This window comes from Haliotis rubra, unplaced genomic scaffold, assembly GCF_003918875.1.
Source record: "Haliotis rubra isolate DU_JTF1 unplaced genomic scaffold, ASM391887v1 Scf236, whole genome shotgun sequence".
Lineage (NCBI taxonomy): Eukaryota > Metazoa > Mollusca > Gastropoda > Lepetellida > Haliotidae > Haliotis > Haliotis rubra.
The window spans coordinates 406,493-430,287 of NW_025766403.1; positions in this window are offsets into that span (position 1 = coordinate 406,493).

A 23,795-nucleotide genomic window follows, 5' to 3' on the forward strand; every position below is an offset into this window, starting at 1 on the left:
TGGAACCAGTGTAAGTTAAATGAAGATATATGAGTGAGTGAGTGAGTGAGTGAATGGGGTTTTGTGCTGCTTTTAGCAATATTCCAGGAATATTACAGCGGGGGACACCAGAAATGGGCTTCACACATTGTATCCACGAGAGGACTCGAACATAGGCCTTCGGCGTGACGAGCGAACGCTTTATTCACTCGGCTACACCAACGCCCCGAATATACACGAAGCGGAAACTTGCATATTTGTAGCTTAGGGTGTTGGAAAAATGTTACTAAATATGCATGTTTATTATGTAAAATAAACTCAGCATTTTTATTGGTCTAAAGCGGTCGCTTGTCGGGCGAAAAAAAATTGCATTGACTCAAACTCATAAGGGATCTTTTATTTCATCCTTGAGGAACTAAGCTCAGCTCTGGAATCCCATGAAATGATTATTCGTGTTGCCTTTTTCACAGGGGTTTCGGATTTTCTGGATATTTCCGCGTATAGAGCTGCTAGCCTTGCCGAAGACATAACATTGTCGAACATTATTGCTTCCGATGAACAAAATGTTACAGTGGAAAATAATGACCCGCAAACTCAAAGCGATGAAGCTCTTTCGTGAGTTTTATGCAGAAAGAGCAATCAGCGGATAATGGAACCTTTTCTATCGAAAAAATGGACGGAGCGAGTGTTACATTTGTCGCAAAGCGAGAGCTGAGAAGGGTGAACAAATATACAGAAGTAACTTCGATGACCTACCGCAGTCACATACACCGGCATCTGGAGAAAACACGGAAATACATCGATATCCTTCGTTAAAGCCAGTTTCGGGAATCATCGAAAACATGCCAAACTACCTTTAAGGGTCTAAAGTAAACAACTGTGCTGAATTTTATCTATACACCCTTTCGTAGATGCAGACTTGACAACTGTATGACTATATATGAATCTCTGACAACCAAGAGTGGGAGTGAGTTACGATTTTAAGTCAGTCAGTCAGATTCGGCAGTATTTCACAGATATAGATATTGTAAAACAACAATATAGATGTAAAACGATGAAGCTATTGAAGACAATATAGATCACCAAAAACTGAAGGTAGATCACCATACTAGGGACCATATGGACTTACATTACTTTTGCTTCCTGCATAGACCCCAGGGGCCTTATTCTCGAAACGTTCGTAACCCTAAGAATTCTTAACTTTGAACGTAGCCAATGTGTTAAGAATGGGCTTAAGAAGTTCGTAGGACTTAAGAAGTTTCGAGAATAGCTAGCCAGCTGGACAACCATGATATGCTCCAGCATAAGGTATATAATTATATATACCCCCCAAATATCACTCGCATTAATGTGGAAGATGTATTTTCGCAGGATACATTTTGATAACTTTAACCCTACTACTGCGAAGAAGCTGTTTCATCACATTAAGGTGCCCACCTAGGTAGCACTTAACAGAAACCATTCATTGTATGTGTGCAATATAAAGTCAAATTCTTAGATTCCGTAGATTATATATTTTACAACTTCTACGTGTCAAAACCTCCGATGTTTCTTAAAGTAAACAAGCCTCGCACAGAGCATGCCTTACCATTGCTCTGAGTATAGTATAAGAGTGAGTAAGTGAGTTAGAATTTAACGTCACCTCGGCAATATTTCGGCCATATGGTGACGAGAAAGGTTTTGCATACACAATAAATGAAAGTTGTTAAATAACCAGTCATAAAAAAAAACTGTAAAATAACTAGCGTATCACATATGGTGTTTAAATCTAGCATGTAATTAAATCTAAAACTTCATGTATTTTATTAACGAAGTCAATACTATATAAAACAGGCTATACGTCGCCAACAACTGAAGGCAGATCACCATACAAGGGACAACTTGAAGTGCCTTTGCCTACCTGCATGGACCCTAATTGGACTTACACTATCCCTTCAGCCGCTGGCGATGATGAAAATTTAGCCATGATTTAAAATAACAAAAATACTACGTTTGAAAAATCTGGTCAGTTTAAATTTACTTTGAAAGTTTTGGGACTTACGTATCCTCTCAGGAGGACAATAATTTTACGATACCTTAACCCCCTCTGAGGAGTATAGAATAAGAAGGCGTACTCACGTTCATTATCAGTGATGCTTATAGTAACAGTCGTATCCGGCTCACCCCCAAAGAAACCAGTCAGCGACAAAGTGAATGACTCGCCGGGATCAAAATCCTGCAAAGTAATTACCGAGGTTATACATCACCACCGAAAAGAATATTAGGAAACGCAGTATTGGTTTTGTAAGTTTGATGTACGTGAAAATGTAGTTACTCGATTGAAGTCTAATATCTCTAAAATATAACTTGTAAGTCGGTATACGTCCAAAATATAACTTGTAAGTCGGTATACGTCGCGTACAGCATTTGTGGAAGTAGTTATATTTAAGTCTAATATTATCGTCAACTATGGTAACTGAGTGGTCAGCAATCGCGTAAGGCCAGCTGACAATTTGTGGAGCGTAGATTATATTTAAGTCTAATATCACTAAAATATAACTTGTAAGTCGGTATACGTCCACAACATATTTAAGTAGTTGTGCTGCTTACATTATCGTCCACTATGGTAACTGAGAGGTCAGCAGTCGCGGTTGGCCAATTAACAATTTGTGAAGTGGTCGTTACTGCTGTGAAGTCGCTTCCTCCAGTAGCCGTGCCATCAACTGTTGCCCACTGAAATACAACAAATTGACTCAAAATAGAGTTTATCAACGTGCTATCATACCAAATGAAGATGTATTCTAAACGTTTACATATTATTTACAAATTCGTGAATGGTATTGTTTTCAGCAATAATTCATGTATGTGTATACATAATATACCAACGAACATCGCTGTGTCGAAGGTCCTACATGTATACTTCGAGTTATCCGAGGTTCCACGGAACTGCCAAACGATGATTAAATAGAGAATTCGCAAGGGTCTAGCTTTAGTTCGAGACAAGGTCGATACATCAGAGTTCGATACAATGGTGTTTGTATTTGAACAATTATATTCGAGTTATCAATGTGCTATCCTCTGTGCGCATAAGTACAAATGTTACTAAGTCAAAATCACGTGCAACATACGGCCTGAATATCACTAAAGATAACGTTGCGTAAAGCTTTGCATAATTACCATTTCCTTCGTTCATGATTCAGCGACAAAGGAGAATGCAGGAATATTTACCAAATGACTAAAAAGAAATGAAGTTTCTCTTGATGCTTTGTATCGCCGAATTTAAAGTGGTTTTCCATTTTCTTCTGTTTGAGTACAACATATATAAATACAAAATGTGTTGAAGATAACATACGCTGAATCCCCATGCTCCGGCTGCCAATCCAAGATCGTTCATGACCGTCACCGTGGCGGTGCCGGCCGCCTCGTCAACTGTCACCGGGGCCACGGTTATCGCTCCTGAAATCATAGCAAGCTGTTAGTGATATAACATCACAGACAGTTATCATATGACCCGTGAAGATCCGTGTTAGAATTGGCCTTCAGCAACCCATGCTTGTCGTAAGGCGACGAACGGGATCGGGTGGTCATGCTCTCTGACATGGTTGACACGTCATCATATCCCAGTTGGGATCATCGATGTTCATGCTGCTGATCACTGGATTGTTTGGTTCAGACTCGATTATTTACAGACCACCGTCATTGCTGAACATTGCTGGGGGCGGCGTTATACAACATAGAAACAAACAACAACGACTGATGCCGTATATTTACTATGACACGTTCAACATGCTGCACGATGCAACTGGAAATGTATCCAACTCATGTGAATGGCAGATACAATGGAGAGCAAACCTTGTCATATTTGAGTTACTATACATGTATTATGTACTTGAAACTAAATCGGACGTTGATTTGTTGAGTGCGGCGTTAAACAACAAACAAACCAACTATCATGTATCATCTGGTGAAACCATACGTAAGTTCCTGCAAACCAAAGACCGTAATCAATGCGATCCAAGGACCCGATCCACACAGCATTCGTAACGTTCGGTTGTATCCCATAACCCCTACATGCCACTACCCCTACAGCCCAGTATCCCTACAATTAGTTAAAACAACACACGGCATTTACCTGTCTGGCATAATGAACTGACCCAAAGAGAGATTAGTGCATAGAGTATACAGATGACCTATCGTTACCGACTCTATACCTTATCATAGGTTTACGAATGGCATAATGCAACGAACGTTTTGTGGAACGGTACGCCGGCGCGTTCGCAGGAAGCCATCAGACAGTGGGTTACCCGTGTGCCATTTTAATATAAAAGTAAACAACAAAGAATGTGGTACTCAATCAACAATAAACACAGCAATGGTAGAATCTCATTCGTCAAAATAGTATCACATAAAACACTTAGCAAGCTTTTTCACACAAAATGGATGTGAATACATCGATAGCGTAAATGTTAGAACTGGAATAATCCATATCCGAACGTTGTCAGATTTTCTCACTTACTCTACACTCGCTAAAAACGGCGATATTCATGTATACTTCAGGGTGGTTCCGTTGGAGATGGTTTTACTACAATAGTAATTACCACCAGTATATCATAATGTTAAACATTACGACAGATCGGATTTGACCTCTGCGTTGACTCAATTTTGATTACAAATCGTATTGTCACTCGAGCAAGTGTTTTGGCAGCCATTAAATATGAAATTGAGCTTGATGGAAATTACAATTTTTAAGCATGTATGGGCTACCCGGTAGTTGTGTCAAACCGGGTGGTGCATAAATTGAAACATCTCAAGCCATGTTAATAGAATATACGTTTTCAGAAAAAAATTAACCAAGTTTCTAAATGTACTATTTAACAACCCTACACTGAGGGTGTTTTGTTCATTTTCAATATATGACTAAGTTGTCATAAACTACTTATTCAAAGAGAATAATATGATCAATATATTTTAAAACGAATCCCCAATCAAAATACATGGCCCTTTTTCTAAATGTTCTAAAACAGCCGACATATGACCTGGTTCCAAAAGACAACCTATTTGTTGCCGTCATGTTATGATGGATATTAGTGAAAGCCGACAAAACCTTTTCGACATCCATAAGAAATGTCTGTCAGAGGCTGGGTCGATTTACGACTTCGACTATGAGCGTGCATTTATGAATCACTATCAAATAGTGATGTTACCAGGTGTGAGCGTATCCGGCCGCATCTGTGGCACCAAATCACAAACAAAATTCATGCGTGTGAAGAAACACGGTAATGCTATAACAGCATCGGACATCATTGTTGTCAACTTTGGATGTCTACCAGAAACTCTTCTGAAAGTTTTTGTAAATTAGATCAAACACAAACGAGAACGGGGTAAAATTCATTTCTTATAAATTCGTATTTTGAAGGTAAAGGGATGACAGTTTGACTCTCACGCACATTTTCGTCAATTTACATGACGGGTTATATTGGAATGCCGTGACCCAATAGCGGGTATATTTTTCACCCTTAAGCAAAAGAAAGTAGTTCCTATTCATAAATATATTAAAACTAATTATCAATCAGCGACAGCTAATCACATTGATTTACCATCAGAAAGAACTTTACGTCAATGCATTACACGTCATACATTTGCCCATGAATACTTGTGAACAAATTCAAGATTGACTCGGACAGTGAAGGAATGAATACACAAATACTTACCTTCCACGCTGAAGAAGAAAAGTGAGCAGGCGAATAGCACAGCGAGAGAGATATGTGTAAACGCCATCGTGTTGGTTCCTGAAAGGGATTGATTGAAGAATTATGAATGTCTCAGTGTGTCCTATAGACCTATCTCAAGTGGAATACAATTTGTTGAACAGTCCGTATTGTCAAATAACGCCACGGGACAAGTATGTAGTTTACTGCAGTTTGAAGTCAACGAATGTTAAGACGGGAAGCGTTGGTTTGTCGCCGGTTTAGGATCTACCAAACATAATTTCAAATTTAATGATTACTTACAGTCAAGTACGTTTAGTAAGGCGAACTGCGAACTGAGAGAGAGAGAGAGAGAGAGAGAGAGAGAGAGAGAGAGAGAGAGAGAGAGAGAGAGAGAGAGAGAGAGAGAGAGAGAGAGAGAGAGAGAGAGAGAGTTTAAAATACAAGACGTGACAAGTTAAAACGTTTAAGCCAGATACACACGCGCGCAGGCACGCGCATGCACGTCGCTTAATATTAACGAATCGTGAAGTTCAGTATTGGTCACCAACCCATACTTATCATAAAGGGCAACTAACGAGATCGGCTGGCCAGGTTGACTGACAGGGTTCATGCATGTCATCGATGCTCATGATTTTCTGATCCAAACTCAATTAGTCACGACTGCCTCCATACAGGTGGAACAAACAAAATTCCAAAAGTAACATTCTCAACAAATGCAATAATCATACAATCGACGTCATGACATAGTTTGCCTCACTTCACCTTCAGAAGTAATACAGCCGTAAACGATCAGATTCATTTCCACTTTTGACAATTACCTGTTACAGGCATCAAGAATGTAATGAACTTACCTTGTTCACTCACAAGAGACGAGATTCCGAATTGATCTGATTTTCGGGCTGTTGCATGTGTTTATATAATAACAACAACTCGCACACGCATGTTTCTTGCGCAGGATTCTTTCCTATTGCCACGCCTTGGCATTGATGTGGGGAGACTTTTCACAAGAATATTCCCCCATGAATGGTACGGGTTGTCCGAAGAGCCATTAGACTTTGAAACCTACGGGAGTGTCGCGACAGTAGTCACAGAAGCTACTTAAAATCGCATTCGGCTTCTTCGATATATCAATACCTTGTAGAATATTTGAAACCTTTTGTATTCATTGCATCTTTTTCGAATCAGCGTAGTGGAAAACGCCCAGTACTATATGAGACGAGGCTATAAATACATGTGTATATAAGGGAAAATTCACAAAGAACAGGTGTGAAGGGCATAATGAAACATATCGATTAGGAAGTTGGTGAAACTTGGACAAGTTGGTTAAGCAGTTTATTTCAAGTTCTCATGAGCTTACAACTATATTTGCTCACAACGTTTGAGTTACAAACCTTTAGGGAAGAATATGTTACAAAAAGTGTTACAAAAGTATTTGGTTGGAAGATTATTTCAAGTTCTGATTAACAAACAACTAGTTTTGCTTACAAACGTTTGAATTACAAAACGTTAGGAAAGCATATGTTACAAAAAATATTACAAAAAATGTTGAATATTAAGGATGGTCAAAACCACTAAATATTGTGGGTAACTTTTGGGAACATTTTCCAAAGTTCTGAGGGAAAGGTATTGGGCAGTTTGAGAGCCGATTAGAATTGACTCAAAACGACTGCAGTTTGACCCGCCACTCGTAGTACTAAGATCATCGCAAGCGATGCCAAAGTATGGGCATTACGATCATGTTTGTACAAAGAATTCTTTGTGGAACGGTACTATCCGCTGTACTAAAGAATCAGTGATCGGACCATATTCAACTGATCAGTATAAAAGACTTTGCAAACAGCTTATACAAAACTGTTATGTCGCCCTTCAGAGTTATTCCACACACGTTAGTAAGGCACTGACAATATATGCTTATAACCTTCACAGAACTAAATCATAATATTATCTTGAATGTGTTGAACACATTGAAATGCTTCGGAAACTCACACATTGTTCTCAGTCACACATTTTGCTTATACAGCCGGTCTTGATATTGCAATAAATCCAAAGTTCGGAAGAAAATTAAAGGTGCTTGTCTTTAGTAATATTAATCTTTATGCTTATTTTCATTAATACCGTATGGATATGTTCATACTCTGCCCACTTTTGTTGATAAAAAGAAACAATAAAAATGCATCCTTTATTTGACACATTTTAGTTAAGTGTCTTGACTGAATATTTGCTTTAAGGAATTTCGATGGGGAGAAATGTAGCATAACTATTTTTATTTCCTTGTACCTGTAGGGATTTCTGACCACCTCCGTGGTGTTGTGGTGAGAGCGTCCGCCCGGAGAGTGGAAGTTCGCAGGTTCGATCCCCGGCCGCGTCATACCAAAATATGTTAAAATATGGTACTTGTTGTTCCTTGCCTGGCGCTCGGCATTGATGGATACAACAAGGACTGGTTGGTTCGGAGTCTGTATAATAAAAAAATGTGTCTCAGTGGGGTATTCATGCTTAACTGCGGCATGGTATCTCAGTGAGCTGGCACTATAAAAAACAGCTTAAGTCTAGGATAGTACAAGCAGCCACACATACACACGCGTTCACGTCGTCATATGAGCGAAATATTCTTAAGTTCGACGTTGAACCCCATTTCACCTCACCTGTAAGAATTTCTTGAAATTTATTCCTTGTAACCAACTACGGTGAAAGGTGAGTGGTCACGGCTGACATTTCTGATTATGCCATAGTGATTGCTCTGGGTGGTTCATGTTGTTGTTCATGATCACGGAGTCAAGTTCAAGTTCAAGTTCAGTATATTCTCAAATAACCATGTTTGGTGGTACAAGAAAAAACAAGCCATAGTAAAGCCATAACTATTAAGTGATTTGTTGTCTATAGAATGAGCAAATCGAGATTTAACCATTTTTGCCTATGAGTTTATCTAATACTAGGAGGTATTTGGATAGATTTCTTATTTCTTTTGAATTTCTACTTTTAAATATTTTCTTCAATGTTGATAAATTGGGGAAGTACATATGTCTAGTTGGTAAATATTTCAATCTAATATCTGTAAGGGCTTCACATTTAAATAAGTAATGAAATTCATCGCCTATTGCTGGTGAATTCATCGCCAGCTTCCTTGACCAAGACGTGAGTATTTTATCTCTAGGTGGATATCGAGCTGATTGTGTGGCTAAACAACATTCACTCACCCGCTTAGGTTTCTCTAAGCCGTACCCAGAGAAACATGAATATGTTGTCTGGGTTGAGGTTAACTGAGAACAGAAACGAGTTACACTACTCAGTGTTCGGGTCAACAAACATGGGCGCAAGGGTTCAAGGCTGTTCAAGGAGAATCAAAATGTGGTGGGCAGGGTTCAACTAGTGGCAAGCAGTGTGCAACCAACAAATGCAAGTGTTTTAAATCTGGAGCCACTTGTGCAAACAAAATGTTAGCAAACAATGTCACCCAATGCTTTTTATATTACCTTTGTTTTAGTTTTTTCTCAAAAAGTTGAGTTTTTTTATACACCAATACTCATGATACATAGTGAAACATGTTTCGTCAATCTGTCAAATAAATCAACTGATTTTTCATGAAACTTGCTGGCAGTTTACAAATTGGCTGAGAGAAGCAGCCAAATTACAGAGTGACTAAATGTTACCTGATTTACACATTGACTGTAACATATGTACTTTGAGAGTTTGGTATTTCTGTCAGTTGCTGTACAGCAGGTCCACAAACTGGCAGCGACAATGTGTGCCTTGTATACAAAGAAAGAGACACGTTGTTTTACACCAAACCTGCAAGAACTAATTCAGTCGTGCTATTCCAATAGTCCGAGTAACGGACGAATAGGGAGACGTTGAAATCACCTCTTTATCATCGAGAATTGCAAAACGTGTCACATAAATCGTGACACCGTTTGAACATTACAAGAAAAGGGTGTGACGGCCGAATGGAAGGCTAAGCCACATGTAGATCCACCTTGCTTTGTCCTCAGACCAGACTGTTACGAATGTTGCCTGCATTGAATATATCTCTACAAGCGTGTTAGTGACTGGTTTGCACAATGGCATCGATAGAAGTTTCAAAATATGTATGGATTCATGTACTTTGTGTACTTTCCACTGGCGTCGCCTTACATTAGATGTATTGATATTGAACTACTTTAGAATTCAATGTCATTGTGAAGAAGTCATCAACCGCACCCACAGGTAGCCCAATTCGTGGGCCATCGTGTCCTCCAAACTATATCGATGATGGGCGGATGTTCAAGGCCGCCCCGGGGTGGTGGGGTAGGTAGCCTAGTGGTTAAAGCGTTGGCCTGTCACACTGAAGACCCGGGTTCGATTCCCCGGTACAATGTGTGAAGCCCATTTCTGGTGTCCCCCGCCATAATATTGCTGGAATATTGCTAAAAGCGGCGTAAAACCAAACTCACACACTCAAGGCCGCCCACGAGGGTGCACAGCAAATTTGTTATTTTGTGGTGTAACGTCACAATATTGAAAGCCAGCATACATACATCCCGTCGGAAGGTACCCTTCAAAATACTCTATATCCCACAACCCCCACAGTTTATAGCGACAGTTGAGCCATATTGCTCCATGTCTGTTACTTTCTTATTAAATGGAGTGAGCAAAACAGAGAACCATGTTTGGAACAGATTGTAATGATTTTAATCAATTGAAATGCAGTAATTCCAAATATATCACACATTATGACAAGCACATAGACACGACACACGACTTAAGAAAGAATCATGCTACGAGTACTGTAGCTCATTGTAATCATTTTCATTCTAGAGGTACATTTACAACAAATAATAGAACACTACAGTCCGTTTGATTTCTAACATGTTATATTTGGGATTACACTTTCTTAGTAAAGTACAGATTCTAATACTTTTTTGGGTTGAGTCCAATCCGGGATTCGCACTCACACCCTTAGAGTCAGGCACCTAATCGCCAGCACACAAAGTCGGCCGCCTAACCCGCTCAGCCACCGCGGCTTCATACACCTCTGATAAGTGCTGACTTTGTGTGCTGGCGATTATGTGCCTGACTCTGACTCTAATGTTACAAAAACGTAGGATATGTTCCATTTTTGGGTTATACTTTTTGCCTGATTGTATACGGATTTAGAAACTGATTATTCCATTCGCAAAGTGTGTTGAAATTGGTCCAAACACGACGATTTCGTGCAAACTTATTTTATGATGTGGACGTGAACATGGTCGGTGCCAGTGTGTTGCTGCACATTTCAGTGATAATAACCAGATATGGTTTAGGTTCATTTAAAGTTAGAACAAGACTGATCACTATGGCATGAGAACGTTTCTCAGTCAGTAATTATCAGATTACAATCACAATATCGACACAGTACGTAAATTCGATCTAATCGATATCTGGAACGGCTGTATTACCGTGGCCAAATGTCTCTAAATATGGTGATGAGCTTCATGGAGCTACAGGTGTTGGAGTGAGTAGACAGACGTAATCGGCGGTTCAGAGGGAAACCTGTTTGCCCAACGTCCACGCGTTATCCACGTTGAGTGTGGCGTAGACGTAATAAGCGTTTGCATGCCGTTAACGTTAGACAGGCCGATCGTTTATAGGTTGGCTGAATAATGGTTTGACTGGTTGATTTGTTGTTTAACGCCGCACTCGCAACATTCCAACTATATGGCGGCGGTCTGTAAATAATCAAGTATGGACCAGACAATCCAGTGATCAACAGCATGAGCATCGATCTACGCAATCGGGATACGATGAAATGTGTCAACCAAGTCAGTGAGCCTGACCACCCGATCCCGTTAGTCGCCTCTTACGACAAGCACGGGTTACTTGAGATCAATTCTAACCCGGGTGCTCAATGATGGTGTGGGGTGGGACAGCAAGAACACCGTTCCACTTTATTCACGGGCGTCCCACCGAGCAGTACTACCATGATAACTTCCATAAATGTCGTGCCCAGAATGACAACACAAAAGAACACAGGGCTCGTATTGTTACTGAGTATCGCTTACAAGCGAACATAACAACCTTACCAGAGCCAGCACCAAGTCCAGACCTTTTCACCCACCGAACATGTCTGTGATATCCTTGGAACGTGTCTGTGATATCCTTGGTCATCGTCAACAGCCACTCTCAACCCACTTGGCGCTGTCCTGCAGGAAGAATGGGAACAAAGTTGACATTGGACGTTTGATTTGAAGTATAGAAATCATACGTTTTTATGGATTATCAACTTCTTTATTGTACTATTGCGACGTTTCGATATGCTTGAAAACGATATAAGCATCTATACCTAAACGTCGCCATTGCGCAATAAAGAAGTTGACCATCCATTAAAACTTGTCATTCCTATTGCTTACAACTTCTAGAATGCCTCTCAAACAGTTGATTAGAAGTATGCCTCGTCGAATCCGGTATTTTCTTGGGGATAGATATTGTGATACAGTGATATTAATGAGCTTTTCATGGTAAATGACGTGATGGACAGTAGGGTGCTTTAGCCATCATCTGACACAATCTCTGGTCAGCCTAATGTGAATTTCATTAAGCGGTCCCTGTTAAATAATTTATCTCATTAAAAATATAAAACATCAATAGTTGTGACACCTTTTCATCAACCTTGAATATCAACTACTTTTGTTGAACAGTTTATGACAATATCATTTAGGATGTATCGAGTGAGTGAATATGGTTTACGCCTTTTTAGCAATATTTCAGCAATATCACAGCGGGAGACACCAGAAATGGGCTTCACACATTGTACCCATGTGGGGCATCGGATCTTCAGCGTGACGAGCGGACGCTTCAACCATTAGGCTACCACACCGCCCCTAGAATTTATTGAGGTACATTGATGACAACTATGTATCAGTATATGACAAGCGCATACATTAGACTGAACAAAGCAATTTTTAATAATGTTTAAGCGAGCCGAGCTGACACTGAGTATTCTGAGATATACTCGTTTTCTGCAAGTGGAATCAGCCTCAAAATCAGTCTGTGATATCGTGCCTCAGTTTCTCAAACACCTCAAAGAATCGGTAGTTGTAGAGATGTCTGGGGGTTAGCCGGTTATGAAAACCTCTTGGTTGCTGCTAGTCCTGGGTACTGTCTTGATGTGAGATGTGAACAGCTCTCCAAACTTACGCCACTCACTGTGGTGGGGAAAACCAACTTGATGTACCAGGTGCCACATTAAGAGTTTCTAGATGTTGCATTTTCAGAACGAGCAGACTCTTAAACCTTAGGCGGTATTCAGCCTATATTTTCTAAAAAGTATGGTATGAACGATACTCATATGTATTTTAACGTATTTTTATTTTCTTTGCATAAATGATTTTATGCAGGTACTTAATCACGGGTCGTTTCTGAGTTTCTCTGTTGTCGTAGTTACCCAGTTAACAGTTGGCCACTGGAGGGTTTCTGTCTGTAAGCTGATGTTATGGACAGGCCAATAATCACACACTTATAGAAACCTTATATCAAACGAACAGTATACCCCGGTTATATTGCCACCGTTTGTCCTGGAGAAAATATGGCATTATATCCAGGATGGCATTACAACCAGGTAGGACAGTTAGAGGCCCTCCCTTGCAATGAACAACGTGATTGAGCTGGGGCAGCAGGTGATTTCTTGTTGTAGGTGGCAGGAAGTGTATTGTCAACTGTGTTTGCGCTTAGTAGCCATGATTCTTTCATGGTAAACTGGGGCTGAACATGACTACTTAAAGCATTAATGGGTTTGGTCAATTAATCTGAGTCATGTCAGTTAACCAATTAAGGTACATATACTACAAGCAGCCAGTGTAATTGGCATTATAACAACGGGAAAATTACTTCTGTTCTGAAAACCACTGGCGCATGGCATTATATCCAGTTTGGCATTATAACCAGGGTATTATAAGGTCAGAAAGTCCGTTCTGGCAAAAGCATGGCATTATATTCAGGGTGGCATTATAACCAGGGTATTATAAGGGCAGAAAGTCCGTTCTGGCAAAACCATGGCATTATATCCAGGGTGGCATTATAACCAGGGGCATTATAACCAGGGTATTATAACCAGGGTGCACTGTAATATGTTTTCGGGCCGTTTCGTTTCGATTTACCCGCACCAACAACGCAAAGTAAACAGTTTCAGAGAGATAACACTGAGTTCCAGGAACAGGTGTAAGTAATTTGCTTGTAGTGTTCGCCTCTTGCGTATAACCAAAATTGTGTGTTACTTCTTCGCGAGGTTAATCATTAGTTCGAATCTGTGGTTCAAGCTGGGATTTTGATCTTGTTTAGATTTTGTTCTGTCTTTTGTTCAGGTTTCTCCAAAATGGAAACGTCTTTACCATCAGGCTTTCTGTCTAACTTAACCTGACATTCACTAATCAAATTTGAAGAAAGACCTTAAAACCAACTCACTGACCCACTGACGACCTTAATGAATCAGTCCTTGTTAGCTTCACGAACCTGTCACCTCTGGAGGGATTTTCTCGTGGACATGGTGAATGTCTGTCCTTAGAATTGTGCAGTTGGATGGATTGAGGGGGTATATATTCTATATTTTCCTTTATTCACAGTTTACAAGTGATTTGTAAGTGAATCCTAATATATCCATATTGTCGATGTTTACATTCATTTATTCTACAATAAAAGACCCTTGTGTTCCTGCGCATTCCTTCTTTAATCATCGGGCGGTGGGATGGCTTAGTGGTTAAAGCGTTTGCTTGTCACGCCGAAGTGAGTGAGTGTGGTTTTACGCCGCTTTTAGCAATATTCCACCAATATCACGGTGGGGGACACCAGAAATGGGCTTCACACATTGTACCCATGTGGGGAATCGAACCCGGATCTTCAGCGTGACGAGCGAACGCTTTAACCACTAGGCTACCCCACCGCCCCTAGTCACGCCGAAGACCCGAGTTCGATTCCTCACATGGGTACAATGTGTGAAGCCCATTACTGGTGTCCCTCGTCGTGATATTACTGGAATATTGTTAAAAGCGGCGTAAAACCGTACTCACTCACTTTAATCATCATTTTGCGGCTGTCGAACCTAAGATAACTCGAAATATTTTACGCAGATAAATTCGACTACGACACAAGGATATTTGACTGTATATCTATGAAGTAGTGCTTTTGTAGTTTGAACTACTATTTTCTGTCATTGAACATGTGCGGCAATTTCCGTAATTAAAATTATTTATAAGATCCATAGTGAATGCACATGCACTTCTCTCTTGTTTATATACATTTGAACAAAACAGGGAGTGTTTTACAAAGTCAAATGTTACTACATCTTAGGTTCACTTTTGTGAGTAAATAGGTCTGCACTATGAATTGACCATTTAGGACAACTGTTTGAAGAGACCAGGGTTATTCATCAGTGATTGCCAATGATGCTCACTCACTGTTCTAGGATACCCAACAGACCTTCAGTGTCATCAATGTATTTCTTGCACCTTCGTAAATATATATAGGTACCACAGAAAATCAGTGATAACACAAGTAAATTAAATACATTTTCATGGCAGTTTCTTACAGAGGCTATAAAACCAAACCCAAATTTCTATTCACAGAAACCCGTGAATATCCGGGTTAGGGTTGGTCTTCAGCAACCCATGCTTGGCGTAAGAGTGCGGCGTAAAACCAAACTCACTCACTCTAATGCTTGTCGGGTGGTCATTCTCGCTGACTTGGTTGTTTTCGTATCCCAACTGCGTAGATAGATGTTCATGACTGACTGACTGACTGAGTTTAGTTTTTCGCCGCTTTTAGCAATATTCCAGCAATATCACGGCAGGGGACACCAGAAATGGGCTTAACACATTGTGCCCATGTGGGGAATCGAACCGGGTCTTCGGCGTGACGAGCCAACGCTTTAACCACTAGGCTACCCCACCGCCCCAGATGTTCATGATGTTGATCACGGTATAGTCTGGTTAAGACTCGATTATTTACAGACCACCGCAGGTGGACTATTGCTGAGTGCGAACCAACAAACAGATCTATTCACAAGTATCAATTTCTTGGATATATTGTCTTATTTAATCACATTTAAACTAAAAAGCAACAGTTATACTGACTTACAAAAAGAACCCCGCAAAACGAATCGGTGAAAACTGTTTATGATAGTGGATTGAGTCAAAGCAGAGGGGAAACATAATGCCTGCATGTAAGGAACCGAGCAACAGTCAACTTGAATCGGTAAAGAGCTATTCATACAGTCAGCAGCCATTGTGTCCAGCTTGTCCACAGATGCAAGCCTGTCGTATACCTCAGTCAGGCTACTATAATTTGAGAAAGGCCTGAGGAATGCCATTCCACATTTGATACTCTTTACGGCACCTCCCAGTATTGCTCAAGATAAATAATGGAAGAAAACTAATGACACGGATTTGGGTCACGCCGTACTTGGCCCATTAATTCTATCAATAAATACAGACGAAGTTAAAGTCTTTTGAGGTGCGGTCCTAATCCATTCTAAGTCCATTCTGGTGATTGCTTGATTTTCTCAATGCGGATGTTGTCATTTACAGCGGGGAATTTCGTCTTTTTTATGGAATTGGTGTAATTGGTACAGCTTATCGTTTTAATAACCGTTTTCCTTAATCCCAAACTGTCAATTTCATTTTCCATTTAGAACATATGCATTCCTTGAAGGTAACGTTCTGTGTATCTTGGATTTTACTATTCTCTTTACGGTTATCCGTAAGAAACACAGGTGCTTTGATGAAGGGACACACCTGCAAAAACATCTCAAATGCAGATTTAATTCTCATTTGGGTGACATATATGTTCTAGTTAATTCATTTTCATTTACGTATCATAGATGCAACATTTAACTTGACTTAAGTACGTAGGTGACGTTTTTACATCTATGAACCCGATTTCCTTCCCATTATGCCCAGCACAGTTTTAACTGATTTGCCAGGGGGTTCATCTCAGTATATGTATATCGAAACATCTGGCTATATCTTAGCGCTGATTCATTAACACATGCTTATGATATAGTTGGGAGCGTGCGTTCTAATTCGCTTCTTACAGAGGTATATTATGACTGTCCAAACAATTTTGCCGTTTAATACCTGACCCGTTTTTTTGTGTGTTTTTTTTATAGATGCCGATTTCCTTTAACGATAGTACCTCCTACGTAGGAGCTGACATAGTATCTCCTACGTAGGACTTACTATTTTCCTAGGACATAATATCTCCTCGATATATCCTACGTAAGAGATGATAAATATATGTTAATAAATGTTTAGATACACAACTAATGTTCGGTGGGGTGTAAGGGAAATTGATAAGAACCCTGCAGTTATGTGGATGAGTCACACGTAATTATTAAGACCAACAACCACGTACGGACTTGACAATAAGTTTTTATATTACATTTACGTCTACTAGAGGCTGGTAATGGCTAGAAAGTATTTACATTTCGAATCGGGGTACTGAGTGACGCTTAATGTTGTAATTACGATCGTTGACATGCGTATGCCAATCGTAGCAATGTAATTATTGCAGAAAAAGATCCTTTTTTTAAGGTTCGGATTATGAAGTATGGGTATTAAGTTGAGAAATGTTTGGTTAAGCATGACGTTATATGGTAGAAATGTGAGTCAGTGAATATTCATGACACAAACGCAGTGTTACTATACAGTGTTATTGTGTATGTGTATTACGTTCGGGTGACGTGAACCTTCTATTGATAAGTGCAGTTATGACAATTTGGGTATGGTTATATTTGATCTATACATGCATCTATTCATACACAGAGAGGGGAGGGAGGGGCGGGGGTGAGGTTGTGATATGAAACTCTGGTTATAACACGTCCTCCGCAAGTTCTTGCTACTTTTCAGATTGGGCTAGGTTGGATGGGATACAACGCTGGGTGTGTTTTCCGGTTTGTTTGTTTGTGATTGTTTACATGTTGACTTGACTGGGGTGGAAAAGTGTTGTGTGTGGCGTGAAACAATACGAAATTAAAAAGAGGCAAAGAATTGTCATTCTAATTATTTGTAAACCACTGTAACACAAAAGCCATATAATGGCCAATAATCAATGTCACTCGCATTAAAGATGTCGCATAGCCTACCAACCCGATCCACTTGAAGTCCTCTCGGACCACAAGCATAGGTTACTGGGTCCAGTTCTAACACAGGATCCCCATGATGTGAAATGCCACAAACTCGACAAGCTGTAATATTTATTCACAAGAAGATGGTGACGTTGCCTTTTATCTTGGAGGAAGGTCAGGAAAAATATTGTTGACAAACGTTTTCTGTGTCGACTTGGCTACTACACTCGACCAGCTTCTGAATAGTGGAAATAAGTATGCATAGATTGCCACCGATAGGTCTGTGCACGCAGATTATGACTTATCTGCACCGACCTCTGAAATATCCAACGCATAACAGTAAAGTGTAACAGAATGTGCTGCACATAACAGTGAACGAACCTCAACGCATAATAGTAGAGTGAGTGAGTTATTATTTAACGTCACATCGGCAATATTGCAGCCATATCGTGACGAGAACATATTTGATTTTGAAGTGGAATATATGTATATTATAAAAACCTGTCGACGAAGGACAGTAAAACAACTAGAATATCACAATTAGAATTAAAACTAGCGTGGAAAGTTTAAAACTAATAGCACTATTGGGACAAGCATAATAGTAGAGCAAACTGAATGCAAGGCAGTAAAGTATGATAGTCGGTCCAACACATGACAGTAATGTGCAACAATTAGTTCAACACATGACTCTAATAGTGAATGAAACACATGATAGTAGACGCTAATAGTAAATAAAGCACATAACAGTACACTCTAATAGTGAATGAAACAGTGAATCAGGGGATTGTTTGCGTGTGTGGGGATTTAAGTCGACCATTTCAGATTAATGTATATAAATATATATCGCTCATCTCCTACGTATATACGGAGATAGTATGTCCTACGAAGTAGATACTAAGTCCTACGTAGGAGATACTTAGTCCTACGTAGGAGATATTAAGTCCTACGTAGGAGATACTACGTATGAAGTCCTACGTAGGAGATAATATGACCTACGTAGGAGATACTTAGTCCTATGTAGGAGATATTGAGTACTACGTAGGAGATACTACGTACGACATCCTACGTAGGAGATACTATGACCTACGTAGGAGATAGTATGTCATACGTAGGAGATACTATGACCTACATAGGAGATACTATTGGTGATTATGAGACTAAAAAATTCACCGTGGGCCTACTACGCTTCCGTTCAATATTTAATTAAAAAGTTCGGATGAATTAATGCAACGTTGACTTCAACTCGCGTATCTAATCTACTCCGTCGGTTCACCCATAAGCTTAAATGCAGATATTCATTTCGAGTGATCATCCCTTGGCTGAGTTTACAATACACATGGTGAGGTGAGGTGAAATAGGGTTTAACGTCGCAGTTAAGAATATGTCGCTCATATGACAACGTGAACGCGTGTGAATGTGTGGCTGAATGTACTAACCCAGACTTAAGCTGGTTTTATAGTGCCATCCCATTGAGATGCCATGCCGCAGTTAAGCATGAATACCCCACACAGACACATTATACTGACTCCGGGCCGACCAGTCCTTGTTGTACCCATTAATGCCGAGCGCCAGGCAGGGACCAACCAGTACCATATTTTAATGTCTTTTGGTATGACGCGGCCGGGGATCGAACTCTCTGGGCAGACGCTCTAACGACTACACCACTACACCATCATGTAGCAGTATCACATGGATCAGTATACTGTTTATCATAATATTACCGGTGTGAGAAGATTCAATATTCATCAGACACATTTGCCTAATCAATGCAGTTGTATTTCATTATCCTCGTGCTCTTGCTTTTCGGGTAGGACATATGTTGTTCCGATTATTACACGAACAATTGGGAAACATGTCGCTAACTTATTAAAGACAACTTTATTTCATAGTATCTACAATGTGTGTCTGTGTGCCGGGCTACGACGCTTTCCAAAAATTAAGCATTAACATATTTTTAACAAGGCATGGCCTGAGCACACAGACATTGTAATACTATGATCCGTTTAAGTGGCACATTAGTATATTCGTGTTACCTGAATCTGAAAAGAATTGATCAATTGATCAATTAATTTGAATGTAATGGGTTCAGTGTTCCTCGTTCGCATCATTCACAAACCATCCCTAGAACCTCATTATTACATTAACATTTGTATCGCCAATATCCAGCTCAGCTGCTCAAAGGCACTTTAAGTTTCCCTCGATCATTGGAGGGATCCTCCAATGATCCTAGTGCAATTTTAACTGCACTAGTCGCACCGTGTTAGTGTCGCTTTCCCATCCTACGAGGTACCCATTCACAGCTGGGTGAGCTTGGACACATAGTCTCAGTACTTTGTCCAAGTTTACTGCAAGTTGCTGTACCCGCAACAAGGTGTTTGCAGGTATTCAGGTGGCCACCATCTGGTCATTTACCAACGGATTCGTATGTTCTTTTAAGTGCACAGGGTTGTGTACTGTACACTAGGGGTTGTGACAACACTGAAAGAGTCTGCATACAAAGTTGACTCCTAGGTTTTTACACCCGGTCACCTCGATCCCGGCATCTCAAGCTCGCTGAATCACCAGCCTTGCGCCTTAGACAGCTCGCCCACCACACCCATCGGCTTTTGTATTTTATGGTTTAAGAAATCATCCGTCTGCTGACACACTGTTACAATCGCTTCAATTCTGCAGTCAGACCGTGGTGGGCGTGAAGCGCCGTGTAATAGGTATAACGATGTAATTTCAAAGGAGACTGAATTCAATACTGTTCGAAAGGTATCAGCGACAGTGGGTTCAGGTTTACATATGATTATTGGCGTTGTACCACAGAATCCGTTTGCACTTCCTTGTCAGTGCCCGTGTCACAGAGTTCAGTAGTTTGGTCTTTATCAAGGACGAGTGAGTGAGTTTAGTTTTACACCACTTTTAGCAATATTCCACCAATATCTCGGCGGTGGACACCAGAAATGGGCTTCACACATTGTACCCATGTGGGGAATCGAACCCGAGTCTTCGGCGTGACGAGCGAGCGCTTTAACCACTAGGCTACCCCTTTATCAAGGACGATGGTAAGGGAATTGAATGTGATGAAGTTCGCGAAGAAGCCTGGCGTTCCAAGGCATCAGTTCCGTATCAAAATTGGTAACTGTTACCCTTCACTTCTTCATTTTGTTACTTCAGTGCAACCCGTGAAGGTCCGGGTTAGAATGAACCTTCAATAGGTCTTCAGTAACCAATGCTTGTCGTAACAGGCGACTAACGGGATCGGATGGTCAGGCTCGCTGACTTGGTTGACACATGTCATCGGTTCCCAATTGCGCTGGTCGATGCTCATGCTGCTGATCACTGGATTGTCTGGTCAAGACTCGACTATTTACAGATTGCCGCCATATAGCTGGAATGTTGCTGAGTGCGGTGTAAAACTAAACTCACTCACTCACTACTTCAGTTCAAGTAACATTTCATTCAGTGTACTCTCACCTCACACTAGCCTGTGAGGTCAAGTAGGAACTTTTTCAGGTTTGCCTATGTATTGGTAACACTGTATACTGTTATATATTATTTAGTTTCTAATCCGGAGAGGTAATTGTACTTTCAGGATTTGAGAAAAAATTGAATGTTAGGTTACTTGCTGGGATGAGTAATATTCAATCAATGAGACATCTCTGTCCGACCCTTCTCTCTCCTTCTCCAACACCTCCCTCTCATCTGTCCGCCCTCCTTTATCGTATTATGTCACAGGGGGTTAAAGTATCGTAAAATTAGTGTCCTCCTGAGAGGGTACGTAAGTCCCAAAACTTTCAAGGTTCAATTTAAACTTACCAGATCTTTAAACGTAGTATTTTTGTTGTTTTAAATTTCGGCTATATTTTTCTTCAATCGCCAGCGGCTGAAGGGTCCCCATGGTCCTTAGTACGGTGATTTACCTACCGTTGTTGGCGATATATAACCCATTTTTATACTGTATTGTCCTAATTTTAAATCCAATTTTAGAGAGAGATGCTAGTTCTATTTCTTGATACTGTGATATTCAGGTTTTTATCATTTACATGTATTTAGGGGCGGTGGGGTAGCCTGTGGTTAAAGCGTTGCCTCGTCGCGTCAAAGACCCGGGTTCGATTGCCCACATGGATACAATGTGTTAGGCCCATTTCGGGTGTTTCCCGCCTTGATATTGGTGGAATATTGCTAAAAGCGGCGTAAAACCACACTCACTCACTACATGTATTTATGGTGAATTCAAAACTTGTTTTAGTCAGGATATCCCTGAAATATTGCCGAAGTGACTGTAAATCTTAACTCACACACTCGTATTATGTTTTCTAGACCTCCTCGTGCTTTAGCGACTTCATCGATGGACTTGAATTGGGAAATTACGTAAATGAACACATTTGCCATTGGCATAAAAATATGCGTGCGGAGTACTAAGTATTCTATGATTAGCCTCGGGTGGTTCCAATATAATTAGATGATATTCCCGATACTTTAATGAAAAAATGTGATATTTTTTATATTCTTCAGAATCTTAATCTGAATCGAATGCACTGCTTCACACTAGTTCTTACATGTTGACAGGAAGATTGTATTCAAGGAACAGATGTCAGCTTCTTTATTATGAGCAGTGTCAGAAATAGATTCAAACTGTCACTAGCCAGTGGGGCTAATGGCCCAAAACTGTCACTAGCCCTTCAGACACATTACTGGCCCGAATAATTCATAGACAGCGCATATGAGAATAGTTAGGGTATTTATTTCACAAAATAATTGTTTCAGACTATTAACTCTCAGCCTCTGGCATTGATGGGACACACCCATACATTTTCAAATTATCTTCATATTAAATTAGGGCGGTGGGGTAGCCTAGTGGTCAAAGCGTTCGCTCGTGACGCCGAAGACCCGGGTTCGATTCCCCACATGGGTACAATGTGTGAAGCCCATTTCTGGTGTCCCCCGCCGTGATATTGCTGGAATATTGCTAAACTAAACTCACTCACTCACTCATATTAAATGATCTAATAAGGACTTAAGTCATCATCACTGGAAGAATCTTCCACATCATAACTATCTGCGTCTGAGATCATCACTATCATAGCAGCTCCTAAAGTATCACTAGCCAGGCGGGCCAGCTTCAGTAACATTTGACAGGTCCGAGCAAAGGTCAACTAGCAATTTGCTAGCGGGCAGGCAGATATTTCGAACACTGATTATGAGGAAAACAAGTTTCGGAGTATATCCTTACTCCTTCAGTTGACATCCATAAAACTCTCTTCCTTATGTGTGTCACTTCTAAATGTCATTCAAAGACAATATTGTACGTCTATTGCTTCTTTTTAAGAACCTATCTCAGACAATCGTACTGCACGAGCATGCCTTCTATTACACAAACGCCGTGATATTGCTAAAGGTGGCATAAAACAATATTCATTCACTATTACACAAACCTCCGGGTCCCCTTAATGGCTGGATGTGTGGAAAGTGACTTTATCCGTATGATGACGGGATCTGTTTGTGATAAGTAAGAGGTGAGGTGAGGTGAAATTGGGTTTTACGTCGTACTTGAGAATATTTCGCTCATATGACGACGTGCATGCGTGTGTATGTGTATGTGCGGCTGATTGTTTTAGCCCAGACTTAAGCTGGTTTTATAGTGCTAGCCCACTGAGATACCATGCCGCAGTGAAGCATGAATACCCCACTCAGACACATTATACTGACTCCGAGCCGACCAGTCCTTGTTGTACCTATTAATGCCGAGCGCCAGACAGGGACCAACAAGTACCATATTTTAACGTCTTTTGGTATGACGCGGTCGGGGATCGCACCCACGACCTTCGGCTCTCCAGGCGGACGCTCTAACCACTACACCACGGAGGCGGTCGTGATAAGTAAGATAATTATTTTATGGATGATCATGACAACTTGTTTTTATCAGTTCGTTGTATGCAGATAGGATGAGATACCCCTGATCTCTGTTGATTGAGGACTTGTGTCTGCGGATTTGAACTGCTTCTGCCAGCTTTCTTTTGGTAAGGTCCTGCGGGTTGTTCGAAAGTACCTCTACATTGTTCTAATTT